The following is a 20440-nucleotide window of genomic DNA, read 5'->3' as shown; positions in this document are numbered from 1 at the left end:
AGAAATGGATTTAAATAAATGTTTAAAAAAAAAAAAAAAGAAAAGAAAAGGTCAATGGAACTCAGGAAAGAAGAACCCAGATACTTCCAGCAGGAAAAACATCATGCTGGTGATTCTTAAGACAAGTGCACACAGTATAGTTTTATTCAGATTACTCAGTCTCTCACACCTGTGTTATTCTTACACGTAAGCAGTAACAGTATCAATGAGTTACGTTCTTTCATTGTACCCTGGATTTCTCCTTTCAGCACTTAAAATTGTAACCGGAACATCACACCCTTTATTACGAAGGGTGGGAAAGTATAGTACATTTTCCCAAAGGCTTGCTTTGATCTACTCAAGCAGACACAGAATTCAAAAGAACAAACAAATAGTTCACATTAGAACAACATGTTCAACTCCTACAGAATTCACAGGGCAGTGGAAACTTGGAATGGATTCTATTTAATTCATTTAATTCTATTTAATTCATTTCTCAGTGTATTAGTTATCTATTATATTACATTATATTATATTATAATTATTATATAATTATTACATAATTAATTACTCCAATGCACAGTAATTTAAAACAACACAGATTTATTACTCACAGTTTCTTTGGGTCAGGAATTCAGAAGAAGCTCAGCAGGTGGTTCTGGCTCAGGGTCTTATGATTTCACAGGCAAGATATGAGCCCAGGCTGTAGTCATCTGAAAACTTGACTGAGGCTAGAAAATCCATCTCCAGGATTTCTCACTCACATGGCCTCACACGTATTGACCTCTCCATAGAGCTGCATGAGAGTCCTCACAACACAGCAGCTGGCTTCTCCCAGACTGAGTGGTCCAAGAGAACAGGACAGAAGCCACATATCTTTTATAACATCAACTCCAAAGACACAATCATTTCTACAATATCCTATTGGTTTTACAAGTCAGCCTTTTCCAATGTGGGAGGAGACTACAAAAGGACATGAATACCAGGGGGCTAGAATCATTGAGGACTGTCTTGAAAGCTGGTTCCACACCCAGCTCCTCTAGATTCATGGCATTCCCATATGGCCAACCAAGATGTAAGCATAAAAGTATCTCCTTCCTTCCACAGCCTCTATGATTCTCTTTATGCCTCTTTTCTCCTCAATCTCAACTCCTTCAAGCAGACACCCAGACTCTGTCACTGGATCTCTTCTTGTTCAGCTCCTTTATGTTTCATTGCCAAATTATTCCAGAGATTTTCATCACTGAGAGCAGAAGAAAAGGGAAAACAATTTTCACTGAGGTCAGTCTTTTAGAGCCTCAGTATAAAGCCATTATCATCTTCATACTACCAAGATTAATACCTTTTAGTGTATCTCCTGCACTTTATTATTCTAAAGAATATCTGCCTCCTCCTTCAGTCAAATTTCCAAAAAATCCCCTGTTTTATTGGTCTCAATATGAGTCAGGCTCCAGGTCGGGTGGGGGAGAGGTTGTAGAATGAGGAAGGGGAAAAGGAAACAAAAACCAAAAAACTATGCAACAATTGCAATACATAAATTACTTGCAAATTATTCCTCTGGCATACATCTTACCCAATAAAATATACAATCCCCAAATGCAAACAGTGTCTACCTGTTTACCACTTTAATCCTAGTACCTACCACAGTGTATGACACATCATACTCTAATAATCATTTAGTATAAAATAGGCAGCTACTTCAATTACATTATTTAAAAGACTAAAATTGTTTCCTGATGATAATCTAAGTAAAGAATAATAGAGAGAATCGGGAAGACGGCGGAAGAGTAAGACGCGTAGATCACCTTCCTCCCCACAGATACACCAGAAATACATCTACACGTGGAACAACTCCTACAGAACACCTACTGAACGCTGGCAGAAGACCCCAGACCTCCCAAAAGGCAAGAAACTCCCCACATACCTGGGTAGGGCAAAAGAAAAAAGAATAAACAGAGACAAAAGAATAGGGACGGGACCTGCACCAGTGGGAGGGAGCTGTGAAGGAGGAAAGGTTTCTAAACACTAGGAAGCCCCTTCGCAGGCGGAGACTGTGGGTGTTGGGAGGGGAAAGCTTCAGAGCCGCGGAGGAGAGCACAGCAACAGGGGTGCGGAGGGCAAAGCGGAGAGATTCCCGCACAGAGGATAGGTGCCGACCGGCACTCATCAGCCCGAGAGGCTTGTCTGCTCACCCGCCGGGGCGGGCGGGGCTGGGAGATGAGGCTCGGGCTTCGGTCGGAGCGCAGGGAGAGGACTGGCGGCGTGAACACAGCCTGAAGGGGTTAGTGCACCATGGCTAGCCGGGAGGGAGTCCGGGAAAAAGTCTAGACCTGCTGAAGAGGCAAAAGACTTTTTCTTCCCTCTTTGTTTCCCGGTGTGGGAGGAGAGGGGATTAAGAGCGCTGCTTAAAGGAGCTCCGGAGACGGGCGCGAGCCACGGCTAACAGCACGGACCCCAGAGACGGGCATGAGACGCTAAGGCTGCTGCTGCCGCCACCAAGAAGCCTGTGTGCAAGCACAGGTCACTCTCCACCCTCCCTTCCGGGGAGCCTGTGCAGCCTGCCATGGCCAGGGTCCCGGGATCCATGGACAACTTCCCCGGGAGAGCGCACGGCGCGCCTCAGGCTGCAGCAACATCCAGCCGGCCTCTGCCGCCGCAAGCTTGCCCCGCATCCGCACCCCTCCCTCCCCCCGGCCTCAGTGAGCCAGAGTCCCCGAAGCAGCTGCTCCTTTAACCCCGTCCTGTCTGAGCAAAGAACAGACGCCCTCCAGTGACCTACACCCAGAGGCAGGTCCAAAACCAAAGCTGAGCCCCGGGAGCTATGCGAACAAATAAGAGAAAGGGAAATCTCTCCCAGCAGTCTCAGAAGCAACGGATTAAAGCTCCACAATCAACTTGATGTAACCTGCATCTGTGGAATAATTGAATAGACAACGAATCTTCCCAAATTGAGGAGGTGGACTTTGAGAGCAAGATTTATTATTTTTTCTCCTTTTCCTCTTTTTGTGAGTGTGTATGTGTATGCTTCTGTGTGAGATTTTGTCTGTATAGCTTTGCTGTCACCATTTGTCCTAGGGTTCCATCCGTCCTTTTTTTGTTTTGTTTTGTTTTTTTCTTTAAAAAAAATTTTTTTTCTTAATAATTATTTTTTATTTTAATAACTTTATTTTATTTTATCCTCTTTCCTCTTTCTTTCTTTCTTTTCTTCCTTCCTTCCCTCCATCCTTCATTCCTTCCTTCCCTCCTTCCTTCATTCCTTCCTTCCTTCCTTTTTCTTTCTTTCTTTCTTTTCTTTCTTCCTTCCTTCCCTCCTTCCTTCCTTCCTTTCTTTCTTTCTACTTTTTCTCTCTTTTATTCTGAGCCATATGGATGAAAGGCTCTTGGTGCTACAGCCAGGACTCAGTGCTGTGCCTCTGAGGTGGGAGAGCCAACTTCAGGACACTGGTCCACAAGAGACCTCCCAGCTCCACATAATATCAAATGGGGAAAATCTCCCAGAGATCTCCATCTCAACACCAGCACCCAGCTTCACTCAACGACCAGCAAGCTACACTGCTGGACACCCTACACCAAACAACTAGCAAGACAGGAACACAAACCCACCCATTAGCAGAGAGGCTGCCTAAAGTCATAATAAGTCCACAGACACCCCAAAACACACCACCAGATGTGGACCTGCCCACCAGAGAGACAAGATACAGCTTCATCCACCAGAACACAGGTACTAGTCCCCTCCACCAGGAAGCCTACACAACCCACTGAACCAACTTGAGCCACTGGGGACAAACACCAAAAACAACGGGAACTACGAACCTGCAGCCTGAAAAAAGGAAACCCCAAACACAGTAAGATAAGCAAAATGAGAAGACAAAAAACACACAGCAGATGAAGGAGCAAGGCAAAAACCCACCAGACCTAACAAATGAAGAGGAAATAGGCAGTCTACCTGAAAAAGAATTCAGAATAATGATAGTAAAGATGATCCAAACTCTTGGAAATAGAATACAGAAAATGCAAGAAACATTTAACAAGGACCTAGAAGAACTAAAGACGAAACAAGCAACGATGAACAACACAATAAATGAAATAAAAAAATACTCTAGATGGGATCAGTAGCAGAATAACTGAGGCAGAAGAACGGATAAGTGACCTGGAAGACAGAATGCTGGAATTCACTGCTGTAGAACAGAATAAAGAAAAAAGAATGAAAAGAAATGAAGACAGTCTCAGAGACCTCTGGGAAAAAATTAAAGGCACCAACATTCGAATTATAGGGGTTCCAGAAGAAGAAGAGAAAAAGAAAGGGACTGAGAAAATATTTGAAGAGATTATAGTTGAAAGCTTCCCTAATGTGGGAAGGAAATAGTTAATCAAGTCCAGGAAGCACAGAGAGTCCCATACAGGATAAATCCAAGGAGAAACACGCTAAGACACATATTAATCAAACTGTCAAAAATTAAACACAAAGAAAACATATTAAAAGCAGCAAGGGAAAAACAATAAATAACACACAGGGAATCCCCATAAGGTTAACAGCTGATCTTTCAGCAGAAACTCTGCAAGCCAGAAGGGACTGGCAGGACATATTTAAAGGGATGAAGGAGAAAAACCTACAACCAAGATTACTCTACCCAACAAGGATCTCATTCAGATTTGATGGAGAAATTAAAACCTTTACAGACAAGCAAAAGCTGAGAGTTCAGCAACACCAAACCAGCTTTACAACAAATGCTAAAGGACCTTCTCTAGGCAAGAAACACAAGAGAATGAAAAGACCTACAATAACAAACCCAAAACAATTAAGAAAATGGGACTAGGAACACACATATCGATAATTACCTTAAATATAAATGGATTAAATGTGCCCACCAAAAGACACAGACTGGCTGAGTGGATACAAAAACAAGACCCATATATATGCTGTCTACAAGAGACCCACTTCAGACCTAGAGAGACATACAGACTGAAAGTAAGGGGATGGAAACAAATGGAAACCAAAAGAAAGCTGGAGTAGCAATTCTCATAAGACAAAATAAAGATTATTAGAAGAGATGAAGAAGGACACTACATAATGATCAAGGGATCGATCTAAGAAGAAGATATAACAACTGTAAATATTTATGCACCCAACATAGGAGCACCTCAATACATAAGGCAAATACTAACAGCCATAAAAGGGGAAATTGACAGCAACACACTCATAGTATGGGACTTTAACACCCCACTTTCACCAATGGACAGATCATCCAAAATGAAAATAAATAAGGAAACACAAGCTTTAAATGATACATTAAACAAGATGGACTTAATTGATATTTATAGGACATTCCATCCATAAACAACAGAATACACATTTTTCTCAACTGCTTATGGAACATTCTCCAGGATAGATCATATCTTGGGTCACAAATCAAGCCTTGGTAAATTTAAGAAAATTGAAATTGTATCTAGTGTCTTTTCCGTCCACAACTCTATGAGACTAGATATCAATTACAGGAAAAGATCTGTAAGAAATACAAACACATGGAGGCTAAACAATACACTACTTAATAATGAAGTGATCACTGAAGAAATCAAAGGGGAAATCAAAAAATACCTAGAAACAAATGACAATGGAGACACCATGACCCAAAACCTATGAGATGCAGCAAAAGCAGTTCTAAGAGGGAAGTTTACAGCAGTAAAATCCTACCTTAAGAAACAGGAAAAATCTTGAATAAACAACCTAACCTTGCACCTAAAGCAATTAGAGAAGGAAGAACAAAACAACCCCAAAGTTAGCAGAAGGAAAGAAATCATAAAGATCAGATCAGAAATAAATGAAAAAGAAATGAAGGAAACGAGAGCAAAGATCAATAAAACTAAAAGCTGGTTCTTTGAGAAGATAAACAAAATTGATAAACCATTAGCCAGACTCATCAAGAAAAAAAGGGAGAAGACTCAAGTCAATAGAATTAGAAAAGAAAAGGAGAAGTAACAACTGACACTGCAGAAATACAAAAGATCATGAGAGATTACTACAAGCAACTCTATGCCAATAAAATGGACAACCTGGAAGAAATGGACAAATTCTTAGAAAAGCAGAACCTGCCTAGATTGAACCAGGAAGAAATAGAAAATATGAACAGACCAATCACAAGTAATGAAATTGAAACTGTGATTAAAAATCTTCCAACAAACAAAAGCCTAGGACCAGATGGCTTCACAGGAGAATTCTATCAAACATTTAGAGAAGAGCTGACACCGGTCCTTCTCAAACTCTTCCAAAATATAGCAGAGGGAGGAAAACTCCTAAACTCATTCTACGAGGGCACCATCAACCTGATACCAAAACCAGACAAGGATGTCACAAAGAAAGAAAACTACAGGCCAATATCACTGATGAACATAGATGCAAAAATCCTCAACAAAATGCTAGTAAACAGAATCCAACAGCACATTAAAAGGATCATACACCATGATCAAGTGGGGTTTAATTCAGGAATGCAAGGATTCTTCAATATACGCAAATCAATCAACGTGATACACCATATTAACAAATTGAAGGAGAAAAACCATATGATCATCTCAATAGATGCAGAGAAAGCTTTCGACAAAATTCAACACCCATTTATGATAAAAACCCTGCAGAAAGTAGGCATAGAGGGAACTTTCCTCAACATAATAAAGGCCATATATGACAAACCCACAGCCAACATCATCCTCAGTGGTGAAAAACTGAAACCATTTACACTAAGATCAGGAACTAGACAAGGTTGCCCACTCTCACCACTCTTATTCAACATAGTTTTGGAAGTTTTAGCCACAGCAATCAGAGAAGAAAAGGAAATAAAAAGAATCCAAATCGGAAAAGAAGAAGTAAAGTTGTCGCTGTTTGCAGATGACATGATACTATACATAGAGAATCCTAAAGATGCTACCAGAAAACTACTGGAGCTAATCAATGAATTTGGTAAAGTAGCAGGATACAAAATTAATGCATAGAAATCTCTTGCATTCCTATACACTAAGGATGAAAAATCTGAAAGTGAAATCAAGAAAACACTCTCATTTACCATTGCAACAAAAAGAATAAAATATCTAGGAATAAACCTGCCTAAGGAGACAAAAGACCTGTATGCAGAAAATTATAAGACACTGATGAAAGAAATTAAAGATGATAGAAATAGAGGGAGAGATATACCATGTTCTTGGATTGGAAGAATCAACATTGTGAGAATAACCCTACTACCCAAAGCAATCTACAGATTCAATGCAATCCCTATCAAACTACCACTGGCATTTTTCACAGAACTAAAACAAAAAATTTCACAATTTGTATAGAGACACAAAAGACACCAAATAGCCAAAGCAATCTTTTTTTTTTTTTTTTTTTTCGGTACACGGGCCTCTCACTGTTGTGGCCTCTCCCGTTGCGGAGCACAGGCTCCGGACGCGCAGGCTCAGCAGCCATGGCTCACGGGCCCAGCCGCTCCGCGGCATATGGGATCTTCCCAGACCGGGGCACGAATCCGTGTCCCCTGCATCGGCAGGCGGACTCTCAACCACTGCGCCACCAGGGAAGCCCCAAAGCAATCCTGAGAACGAAAAACAGAGCTGGAGGAATCAGGCTTCCTCATTTAGACTATACTACAAAGCTACAGTAATCAAGACAGTATGGTACTGGCATAAAAACAGAAAGATAGATCAATGGAACAGGATAGAAAGCCCAGAGATAAACCCACGCGCATATGGTCACCTTATCTTTGATAAAGGAGGCAGGAATGTACAGTGGAGAAAGGACAGCCTCTTCAATAAGTGGTGCTGGGAAAACTGGACAGGGACATGTAAAAGAATGAAATTAGAACACTCCCTAACATCATACACAAAAATAAACTCAAAATAGATTAGATACCTACATGTAAGGTCAGAAACTATTAATCTCTTAGAGGAAAACATAGGCAGAATACTTTATGACATAAATCACAGCAAGATCCTTTTTGACCCACCTCCCAGAGAAATGGAAATAAAAACAAAAATAAACAAATGGGACCTAATGAAACTTCAAAGCTTTTGCACAGCAAAGGAAACCATAAATAAGACCAAAAGACAACCCTCAGAATGGGAGAAAATATTTGCAAATGAAGCAACTGACAAAGGATTAATCTCCCAATTTTACAAGCAGCTCATGCAGCTCAATAACAAAAAACAAAGAACCCAATCCAAAAATGGGCAGAAGATCTAAATAGACATTTCTCCAAAGAAGATATACAAACTGCCACCAAACACACGAAAGAATGCTCAACATCATTAATCATTAGAGAAATGCAAATCAAAACTACAATGAGATATCGTGTCACACCCGTCAGAATGGCCATCATCAAAAAATCTACAAACAATAAATGCTGGAGAGGGTGTGGAGAAAAGGGAACCCTCTTGCACTGCTGGTGGGAATGTGAATTGGTACAGCCACTATGGAGAACAATATGGAGGTTCCTTAAAAAACTAAAAATAGAACTACCATATGACCCAGCAATCCCACTACTGGGCATATACCCTGAGGAAACCATAATTCAAAAAGAGTCATGTACCAAAATGTTCATTGCAGCTCTATTTCCAATAGCCAGGAGATGGAAACAACCTAAGTGTCCATCATCGCATGAATGGATAAAGAAGATGTGGCACATATATACAATGGAATATTACTCAGCCATAAAACTAAAAGAAAATGAGCTATTTGTAATGAGGTGGATGGACCTAGAGTCTGTCATACAGAGTGAAGTAAGTCAGAAAGAGAAAGACAAATACCATATGCTAACACATATATATGGAATTTAAGAGAAAAAAAATGTCATGAAGAACCTAGGGGTAAGACAGGAATAAAGACACAGACCTCCTAGAGAATGGACTTGAGGATATGGGTAGTGGGAAGGGTAAGCTGTGACAAAGCAAGAGAGTGGCATGGACATATACACACTACCAAACGTAAAATAGATAGCTAGTGGGAAGCAGCCGCATAGCACAGGGAGATCAGCTCAGTGCTTTGTGACCATCTAGAGGGGTGGGATAGGGAGGGTGTGAGGGAGGGAGACGCAAGAGGGAAGAGATATGGGATCATATGTATATGTATAACTGATTCACTTTGTTATAAAGCAGAAACTAGCAGACCATTGTAAAGCAATTATACTCCAATAAAGATGTAATAATAATAATAATAATAACAGTAATGATAATGGAAAAAATAAAATAAATAAAATAAACACTTGAAAAAAAGATTAATAGATCTGTGTTAAAATATAATCATGTGATTCAGATATATTAAATACTGTTAATATATTGACCTCTTAATTAATATATTTGTTCATTTCTGGTATGTATTTACAGTGCATCATAATTTAAGAATAAATCCAAACTTAGTCATCAACAAAATCATTTATTGACCACCCATTCTGTAAATGAAATCCTTCTATGGTTGGTCAATAAATAAAGTTATACCTGTTAACAGAATTTGTTATCAGATCATTGATTAATTTAAATATTTCTTCTGTTAGATATACCATAATGGAATAACTTGCCAAGGGATGCTGCCTCAATTTAAACCCACAGCTCAACACAGAGGCATCTTCTGTGATGGGGTTAAGGCTCCCAGCATGCTGGGCATCTAGAGTGCTGGAATCTACAGTATCACACTCCATGTGTCAGCCAGTGTTCAAGAACAGAGACCTTGGTGCTGCTATTCTCAGTGTATCTTTTGTGATGTTCCACCCAACCCAAGAAGAGAGGATATATACCCCCAGTAACAGTTCAATTAGAAGAATGGGATGTATCACTCTGTGTCCCAACCAGAACCAGATTATATTTACCAGATAATTCAAGAAGGAGGATTTATTTTAAAAGGGGTGAGTTTTGAAGATATGGTGAGATGCAGACAAGCTTTAAGAGAAAGTGCAGGTCAGTGGGACAAGGACTGGCAGAGTGCCTAACAGGCTTAGAAGAAGGGGTTGGGCTGCTGACACCCAGATGGAGAGAACGGTTAGTAAGTAGTCTCCTAGAGAGCTGATGTGACCGTCCACAGCCAGCCTCACTCTTCTCCCTCCCTCAGGGGAGAGCACCCAAAATATTCAAGAGAGGAGAGCTTTATTTTATTCCTTTCTGAATCTTCTGCACATAACACAGTACCTGCCACAAGCAATGAGTCCCTAGGAAACATTTTGTGTGAACTGAACCAGACTGCCTCCTCCTCTCCTCTCACACTCATGCTGATAAAACTGGCAGGTCACTGTAGCTCAGCCTCTCCACCCCTAACATGAGAATGATAATAATACAAGGGATTCTTTCTGAAAAATAAAAAATTGAGAAAATGTGCTGTGAACTCTGCATTTCTACCACATACAAGCCATGGAAGGTCCCTAAAGGAAGGCTCCCTCCGTGTCAATAATACAGAAACGTCATTGCCTAGGATCACTTAGTAGTCAAAAGGCAGGGCTGATTTTCTCCTTTAAATTATTCCATTTGATAAAGTAGGTAGTCTAAGGCAGAGGAATCTATATCTATTTCCACATTACTCAATAGTTCTAGTCTTACTTTTCATGGAAAAAATAGTCACTTACAAAAGAAAAAAAAATTGTTGTATTATTAGCTGAGACTTAACTAAGTCTGTGTAAAGGTAGAACTGAGTTGTTCAATACAGTAGCCACTAGTCACATATGGCTATTTAAATCTAACTTTTAATAATTAAAATTCAATATAATTTAAAATTCAATTCCTTGGTCACACTTGTCACATTTCAAGTGCTCACCAACCACGTATGTCAGATGGTGCAGAACAAACATTTTCACAAAAAATTCTACTGGTGAACTGCTGAGCCCAGAATAGTAACCTCTCAGGATTCTTCCAGAATTAAATTTTGAAACTTATATGACTAAATTAAAAATGATCACACTTTAGAAGAAAAGAGAACCTTCCTACACTGTTGGTGGGAATGTAAATTGGTGAAGTCACTATGGAAAACAGTATGGAGATTCCTTAAAAAACTAAAAATAGAGTTGCCATATGATCCAGCAATCCCACTCCTGGGCATATACCCAGAGAAAACTCTAATTTGAAAAGATACATGCACCCCTATGTTCATAGAAGCACTGTTTACAATAGCCAAGACATGGAAACAACCTAAATGTCCATCGACAGATGAATGGATAGAGAAGATGTGGTACATATAAACAATGGAATATTACTCAGCCATAAAAAAGAATGAATGCCATTTGCAGCAACATGGATGGAGCTAGAGATTATCATACTAAGCTAAATAAGTCAGAAAGAGAAAGACAAATACCATATGATATCACTTATATGTGGAATCTAAAAAATGATACAAATTAACTTATTTATAAAACAGAAACATACTCACAGACATAGAAAATAAGCTTATGGTTACCAAAGAGGAAAGGGTGGGGTGTGGGATAAATTAGGAGTTTGGGAATAACAGATACAAACTACTTTATATAAAATAGATAAACAGCAAGGTCCTACTGTATAGCACAGGGAACTTTATTCAATACCTTGTAATAAACTATAATGGAAAAGAATCTGAAAAAGAATACATGTGTGTGTATATATATATATATATATGAATCACATTGCTGTACACCAGAAACTAACACAACATTGTAAATCAACTATACTTCAGTAAGAAAAAAACAATAATTAATTTTTTTTAAATGACCACACTTTAGATAGGTCATTCTGAGCAGGGCTGAGGTATAATCACAACATTAGATTCAAACTATTAATAATGGCTATTAATATGAAATATTTGATTTTTAGAAAGAAGACCAGTATGTCCATATTAGCTGCTATTAAGGTATATTTAACAGGAATGATGTAAAGTTTAAGTTCATGGGACTATGGGGATTTTTTAAGCTTGTTATTTCTCTCTGCTCATGTAGCAGAGGTTCTATAATAAAAATAATGACATTTTTCCAAGTGAAATCACTTATTTATGTCTGTGTTAATATAACAACACAAGAGTGACTCTACGTAGTCAGAGCACAGATATGGTGGAATTTTATTTGCCACATCATTCAGCCCTTATTATAGCACAAAGTGTGACTGAACCACTTACAGCAGGATGTGAAATAGGATGTTTTTTGTGGACTCCAAATTCTGGTGACAGCTAAGAAAAACTGATGAATATCCTACATTCTATACGTGTCCCCACAGCAGAGCCAAAAGGATCTTGAAACCATCACACCCAGTGGCCCACTTAATGAGAAAGTTAGAGATTCATAGAAAAGGGGTCTTTGAAATATATTCAAGGAAGAGAGTGCCATGGTGTCTCCCTTCACCCTGCCGTGCAGTATCGGGGAGTGGTGTGCCACCCCCAAAAGCAATCCTGGTAAAAGGAGCCCTAAGAGAATCATTCAGAGAGATTATGGTTTTCTTCAGAAGGTATTTCACTTCCCAGGTGGAAGTTTGCTGAGTGGCAAAAATGTGTAGGCACATTCATGAGAGTATTTGGGGATGCTTTAACATCTGTCTCTATGTGTTGAAGACATTTTTTTATGAGGATACAGACGCAGGGGCCAGACCTAGGACCCTAAAAAAGTCTGTAGGCAGGAGGCAGCTAGGGAAGTCTGTGATGGCAGGGCAAGGAGAGAGACCAGCAGGACAAATGGTCCGCACTTGCAGTGATCAGCTGGTCCTGGATGCATGATTTCTCCCATGTTCAATCTTTGCTGCCTGACCTGGGAAGAAAACCACCTGAGTCTAGTGCTAGGGCAGGAGCTGGGACAGGAATACTGGAAAGCATCAGCCAGCAAGTGCACAGCAAGCATCACAAAACTACAGTGCAGAGATCCCTGTGGAGGGGGGAGAGGGAGGAGAGGGCAGAGAACCCACAATATCAACCAACAAAAGAGAACTAACAATGGATGCCCACCAAAGTAGAGAGCAATCATCATCCAAAACACAGTCCCAGAAAAAAAGACCAATACCCAGTAGTAACAAACTCAGTAGGAATGTACAGAACAAGTAACAATTATTGAGTAAATGCTTTATGTAAATTAACTCATAGAATCCTCACAACCACAAATCTCTATTAAAATAGTCATTAAAATAAAATTATTATTGGCACTATATAGACGAGGAAGCTGAGACACTACGGAGTTATAACCAAGGTCACAAAGCCAGTAGGTGGCAGGGGACCTAGCCCCAGGTATCTAAGTCCAGAGTCCATGCTCTTAACTGCCGTACCTTCCTGCCTTCCTGTCTCCTCTCTACTGCTCATCACACTCCCCACCTGGACGAAGGAAGAGCCAGGTGCAGCATTATGAGTGGAGAAGAAGTGGAAGAGGGTTTGAAAAAACACTTAACACTTGAGCCTCCCCGCCCTCATCACTGATCCCTAAAACAAGGGTAGGGCTGAAGCTAAAGGGAAAAAACTTTACATTGGAAGCAAGATTAAATGTTGCTTTAGAATGGACTTTTTAACACCTGTTAATGACTGACAAGCTACAAAGTCTATTTGAAATGCTATCAAATACTGGAGAAGGGAAAGCCTAAAAATCAGGTGTAACATATGGTGGTAGAAGAATAAAGCTGTTTTCTGATTGGATACCCCTGAACCCAGAGCAGTCAATAAATGTTTTGTTTTTATAGCTATTTTTAATAGTTTGAAACTGACAAATTTGTGCTTGTAGCTCTGCCATGCGCATTGATAAATAAACTCATCAAGATGGAGCCAAGATTAATTTTAGTCATAGGTTTATCAATATATATGTCTGGAAGGACCTTGGGAAGTCATCCATCTATAATCCTTTCAACAGACTGTGTTAAGTCTAAACCAATAATCAAAAATGGCTGGGCACACACTGTAAATGAAAGAGATAGGAAAAATGACTAATTGACATAGATGTTTTCAAAGGGTAATTGAAGCTTAATGAGTACCTAATAACACAAAAGAATAAACTAGTAGAATATCTATTTGCATGTCTTTTCAAAATTTTACAAGTTCAAAATTTGCAATCCAAAAATTATACTTCCTTATCAACTGATTCATCCTTTCACTTCAATACTGCCAGTAAGATAAATGACTTAAAACAGTCAAACTAATGAAAGCTGTAGGACAAATGGAAAAATATTTTAACTTCCAGGAAACCACAACTTACAGAAGTTTGAAATAAGTTGGACAAAGAACCTTTCCATTTCTTTCACCCCCCAGAAAAGAAATCATTCTTGAAAATTCAACAGATTTTCCAAACGAAATATCCTTTCTAGCAGATTACACATCTCTCTCAACAGTTATAGAGGGATAAAACCTGTCAAAAACACATTGATATTTCAGACCAGATAATTTTTTCTGAAAGTCTACTCATTATGGTGAGTCATAGGAAAAAAACTCTTTTATCAGTATTTTTTGATTTAGTAAATGACCTTCCTAAGACATTTCACATATAAAAGTGGTCTCAGTTATAGAGACACAGACATACAGAACGGATGTGTGGACACTGTGGGGACAGGATGGGGAAGAGAGGGTGAGAGGAATTGGGAGATTGGGATTGACATATATACACTACCATGTGTAAAACAGATAGCTAGTGGGAACCTGCTGTATAGCACAGGAAGCTCAACTCGGTGCTCTGGGTTGACCTAGATGGGTGGGATGGGGTGGGGGGGAGGTCCAAGAGGGAGGGGATATATGAATACATATAGTTGATTCTCTTCGTTGTACAGCAGAAACTAACACAACATTGTAAAGCAGCTATACACCAATTTTTAAAAAAAGAAAAGAAAAATTGCAAAAAAAAAAGAAAGAAATCTTATTAGAAAATCTAAAATGTCTATAGAGTCCTTAAAGTTGACTAATCTTAGAAAGGAGGTAATCAGGCATAAACACCTGAAACAACTTCAAGGGGCTGAAGAAACCCTAAACAGGGGCTCAGTGTGGGGTTTCTAATTGTGTTCACTGAGGGCACAAATATAACAGCTACCTCATTTACTTTCCTTCCTGACCTACTGTAATTTTCATATGTGAGATGCTTTCCTAAAATTAATTTTATCACCAGATTCCTCTTTTTAACTTAGGACAAAATTAAAAGGAGCCAATTCTAGCTTTTTGGCTTAGCAGCCATAAATACCTAGGCCACACTTCCAGAAATTCTGATTTGTAATTGATCTTGGGTGAACCCTAGATATTAGTATTTTTAAATAGTCTCCCTGAGATGACAACCACTGCTCTGGCTTATTCGTATATGTAAGCATGGCTCAGTTTTCTTTTACTAAAAAGACCTTCAATCCAAACCAAAAAGAGTAGAGAGATGTAAACCTCCAGCTAAATCTACAAGCAGAGTTGGTCTGGTATGTTCAATATTCCTGCAACTCTGAAACTATGTCCTTTCTTGGCCATTCACTGTAGTTTTCCCAGCACAGTATGTATCTCAATTGTAAATTAACATTTTCATAAATAAATCCTAAATAGAATTCTAAAGCTGTTTTCTAAACCATTAAACACATTAGGTGCCCAGACATTCGGTACTTGTTGAGCCTTTGATAAAACTGAAATTAAGACATTGTTTTTACTTCAAATGACCCTCCTTGCAAATTTATCTACTGTTCATTGGAATGACACTTTTTTTAATGACATTTGTATTCACATGCATTCATATTTATTTCTATGGATATTCCATTTTAAGTTGCCATTGGTTAAAAATTAGTTGATGATTCTTCAATTGCCCTTTTTGGACCTGAGACTAGTCCTCATTGCTTTCAGAGGAAGTCTAAGGCAGCCGTAATCAGGAGCTCTGAGCCTACAAGCCAAAGTCTCTTGTCTCATTTGCCACCTAAGCCAATCATTATTTAAACTGGATTTTCACTTGGTGAGAGAACCAGGAGAAAGTTCATTCTCCAATTATAATATGGCATGCAAAACTGCAAGATAATAGCCAAGAGAGAAATGGAAACTGAGTAGGGAAAACCATTTTCCATTTTTTAAATGTAAGGGTGGTTTTACAATCAGCAAGTTCATTCAGCCTTTTACTCAACTGCTGATGTTAAAATTAAATATCAGTGTTGATGCTTTTTATTCAACACAAATAACCCTTATTTTTTACCAGCATTTATATTATCACTCATGCATTTTCTCATTCCCAGGGCAGATCTATGAGGCAGAACATCCCTCTTTTATAGGCTGGTAAGGTGAGGTTCAGAAATATTTAATTATTTTTTTCAGTGTCAAAGAGCAAAATTGGGACTTCCCTGGTGGCTCAGTGGTTAAGAATCCTCCTGCCAATGCAGGGGACACGGTTTCGAGCCCTGGTCCAGGAAGATCCCACATGCCGCGGAGCAACTAAGCCTGCGAGCCACAACTACTGAAGCCCGTACGCCTAGAGCCCGTGGTCCCCAACAAGAGAAACCACCGCAATGAGAAGCCCACGCACCGCTACGAAGAGTAGCTCCCACTCGCCACAACTAGAGAAAGCCTGTGCACAGCAACAAAGACCCAACGCAGCCAAAAATAAATAAAATTAATAAATAAATTTATTTTTAAAAACTTGAAAAAAAAATTTTTAAGGAGCAAAATTATGGCAAGGCAGGACCTAATTCTTAAATTCCCAATTCTTACTTCATCACTAACATAAATGTTAACATATATGAGTCAAATGAAGGATTGTTACTCTCAGCAATTGATCAAATAAAAAGTATTTATTATTTGCCTAACACTGTATCATCAGGCCCCATAAGGATGCAAAAGAGTAATAAAATAAATGACCTCATGGAATTTAAAGTCTGGTTGATTCTAGCTAATTAACTATCTAATTTCAGTAAGTGTTAAGTTTTAAATTCTGATTTTTTTTAAGTTATCATTTTCAATAACACTATGGCAGATATAACCAGACTAGTGGAATGTGAACACTGATTGGGCATTTCATGATAGCAAGGAATCAATTTCTTTGAGGAGTTCTCGTGGTATTTTAATCACATTTTTAAAATACTCCTCAACTTTTAGAAATAAAATTAAAAGGTTAGCAACCAGTTAATAATGGCTAGCACTTCATATGTTCCAAGGACTATCCTAAGTATATTATACATATTATCTCATTTAAAACTTATAACACTAAACATAGGGTCCCACTTTACAGATGAAAAACAGATTCATATTCCTTAAGGGTAATAACACCAATCAGAGAGCTAGCAAATGTCTGAGCTGATATTTGAATCCAGGTCTGTTTGATCATAAAGCTCACGCCATAGGCACTCCACCTGTAGTTAGTTGTGGGGTTTTGTTTGTTTGTTTTTTATCTGGTGTAGCACTTACTATGCTTTTAGAGGTTGAAGAAATAAGGAAATTTTGTAATTTTCTTTCTGAAACCTGAACAATAAAACTTTTACTGCTGCTGAGTATGTAAGAAGTGTCTCACAAAGTGCAACTCAGATTTCCCTTTGATTGTCACTGTAAGGAATTTGAGGAATTTCTTAGGGGAGGCAGAAACATTGTTCTTCTCAAAAATTGGTACTATAAATTCAGCAAGTTGAGTGAACACATTTAAGAACCGAGGGATGTGGCAGTACAGGCATTTAAATCACTTCAACTTCAAAATGCTTTGGGCTCTCTAACTCCTCTTGATCATTAAGCCAGCAGTAAGTGGATGTCTAAATTAGAACATTTTGAGAAATATTTTCCAGAAAGTGTGTAAGAAATACTGCTTCTTTGAATTGAATAAGTTTTCTCCAGTCATTTATTTGAAGGCAGATAAGCCACTGTTCCAAGAAGATAGCTTATTGTCATTAATGTATTGAATTCTTTACCATGTTTTAGAAAATAATTGGATGTGGTAATACTTGAGGGGCAGAAAGATAGGGTTGGAGAGATGTTACTCAGAGATACAGAACCTCCAATGTCCTTCAGATGAATACATTTGTGCTAATATTTCTCCCATGTGGGAGAGTACTGTGAACTAGCATTAATGCATTTTAAAAATTTGGAAGGGAAGAAAGAGCTGATCTCCCAACTGTCCTCTCACCTACATTTCTACCAAAGTATGTACCATTCAGCATAGAAAGGCTATGCATATGCAATACTTCATGTCTGTAAAATATGTGTAAGGAAAGAGCTAGCAGAGTGCATTACATCTATCCTGTAGTCCACCTCTTATCTCCATCTCTAGCAAAAGTTTATTGCAGGTGAATTTGCAGATAAAAGGAAATTCCTCTTAGTACTTTCTTCAGATATTGAAATTTTAGATCTGTTACCAAAGATTCACAGAAATTTTTTTTTTTTTTTTTTTTTTTTTTGCGGCACGCGGGCCTTTCACTGTTGTGGCCTTTCCCGTTGCGGAGCACAGGCTCCGGACGCACAGGCTCAGCGGCCATGGCTCACGGGCCTAGCTGCTCCGCAGCATGTGGGATCCTCCCAGACCGGGGCACGAACCCGTGTCCCCTGCATTGGCAGGCGGACTCTCAACCACTGCGCCACCACGGAAGCCCCACAGAAATTTAGAATTGAAAATGATTCTAGAAATCATCTAGTCAAACTCTCTTTTTTTTTTTTCATGTGGAGAAAGTAAACCCAAAGAGGTCAAATAATTTGCCTAAGGTAACAACAGGATTGGTTAAATAAGGCAAGAGCTGGGACTAGAAATAAAGCTTCTTTATCCCCCCAGGGCCATTTTGGAGCAGGTGACTGACTGGATATCTTGGGAAATTATACTTAAATCTTCAGAGTAACAGTGTACATTTTAGCTAAATCTTGCTTTATGAAATAAACAATATTTTGTGAGATGAAAGACTTTAAAACCTCTTTATGTCATGGGAATAACCCAGTTCTGGAAAATATTTTTCTCCATTTTAAAGTGAAAACATTAATGACACATATAAAAAAGATTTAGAAAGAACTAAAGAAGTGATAGTTTTTTTGCGTGGTGATGCATATCAAGCTGTTCTATAAAAAAATGGTCAGAACTGGACATTGTATGCATTTTAAAGTATTCTTCTTTCACCAGAAAAATTCTTTTTTTTTTTTTTTTACAGTCTAGGTCTTTTATTTTCTTTACACCCATCATGCCATGAATTCATAGGGAATGGGTTCTAACAGGTCACACTCCTTTCCATTGGTTCTCACAAAGTGTGCTTCTTCGGGTGGAACAGGCTGGTGCTTCAGTTAAACCCAAGTACTTTTCTCTTTGGCTTCCTTCTTCTTCTGATCATTTTCCTTCACACTTTTCAGGAGCTATCTCAGCTCTTAGAGTACTTAATATGCTGGATATGCACATTAACTCTCTTGGCAAGAATCTTGCCCTTAACTTGTTTGTTTACAATGATGCCAACAGCATGCTGGGTAACACTATGGAGGCTTCCAGTTTTGCATGGTAACATTTGTGGGGCATTCCCTTTTGAAGTGTCCATTCCCTTGATATCTACAATATCACCTTGCTTGTAGATGCGCATGTATGTGGCCAAAGGAACAACTCCATGTTTTCTAAAAGGCCTAGAGAACATATAGCAGGTGCCCCTTTTCTTTCCCTTTGTGTTGGTCATTTGGGCAAATTACTGGAAGATAGTGGTTCTGGCAGAAAGGCCACCAGGAAAATCTTTAAGGAAGTCCTATAATTTAACACTTCTGAACAATACTGGATTGTTCATCTGAAAATCCCTGTGGTATTTTGATTTTTTAAACCTCTAGCTAGATTCAGAATTCTGAAAGTACACTAAATGTCATATCATCTAATTTAAAAATCCATAAGAAAAAATATCAGGACACTCAACACTAAAAAGAGGTGTTGAGGGGACCCGGAGGAAGATGGCGGAAGAGTAAGACGCGGAGATCACCTTCCTCCCCACAGATACATCAGAAATTCATCTACACGTGGAACAACTCCTACAGAACACCTACTGAACGCTGACAGAAGACCTCAGACCCCCCAAAAGGCAAGAAACTCCCCACATACCTGGGTAGGGCAAAAGAAAAAAATAAATAGAGACAATAGGATAGGGACGGGACCTGCACCAGTGGGAGGGAGCCGTGAAGGAGGGAAGGTTTCTACACACTACAAGCCCTTTCGCGGGCGGAGACTGCAGGTGGCGGAGGGGGAAAGCTTCGGAGTAGCGGAGGAGAGCACAGCAACAGGGGTGTGGAGGGCAAAGCGGAGAGATTCCGGCACAGAGGATCGGTGCCCTCAGGCACACACCAGCCCAAGAGGCTTGTCTGCTCGGCCGCCGTGGCGGGCGGGGCTGGGAGCTGAGGCTTGGGTATCGGCTTTCAGTCGGAGCGCAGGGAGAGGACTGGGGCTGGCGGGAGGAAGAGAGCCTGAAGGGGTTAGTGCACCACGGCTAGCCCGGAGGGAGTCCGGGGAAAGGGTCTGGAGCTGCTGAAGAGGCAGGAGACTTTTTTTCACTTTTGTTTCCTGGTGTGCGAGGAGAGGGCATTAAGAGGGCTGCTTAGGGAAGCGCCGGAGACAGGCGCGAGCCGCGGGTAAGGCGTGGACCTCGG

The 20440-nt window shown here is 39.5% G+C and overlaps 1 pseudogene; it reads right to left on the bottom strand.

The window, feature by feature from the left end:
* Positions 1-19009: 19009 nt before the first annotated feature.
* LOC132485315 (large ribosomal subunit protein eL21-like) lies at positions 19010-19491 on the bottom strand (annotated as a pseudogene).
* Between the last annotated feature and the right edge of the window lie 949 nt (positions 19492-20440).

The sequence above is a fragment of the Mesoplodon densirostris genome, chromosome 3 (assembly GCF_025265405.1).
Source record: "Mesoplodon densirostris isolate mMesDen1 chromosome 3, mMesDen1 primary haplotype, whole genome shotgun sequence".
In the NCBI taxonomy this organism is placed as follows: domain Eukaryota; kingdom Metazoa; phylum Chordata; class Mammalia; order Artiodactyla; family Ziphiidae; genus Mesoplodon; species Mesoplodon densirostris.
Note: the sequence above shows the minus strand (reverse complement) of the source record. Positions and strands in the feature narration are given on the sequence as shown.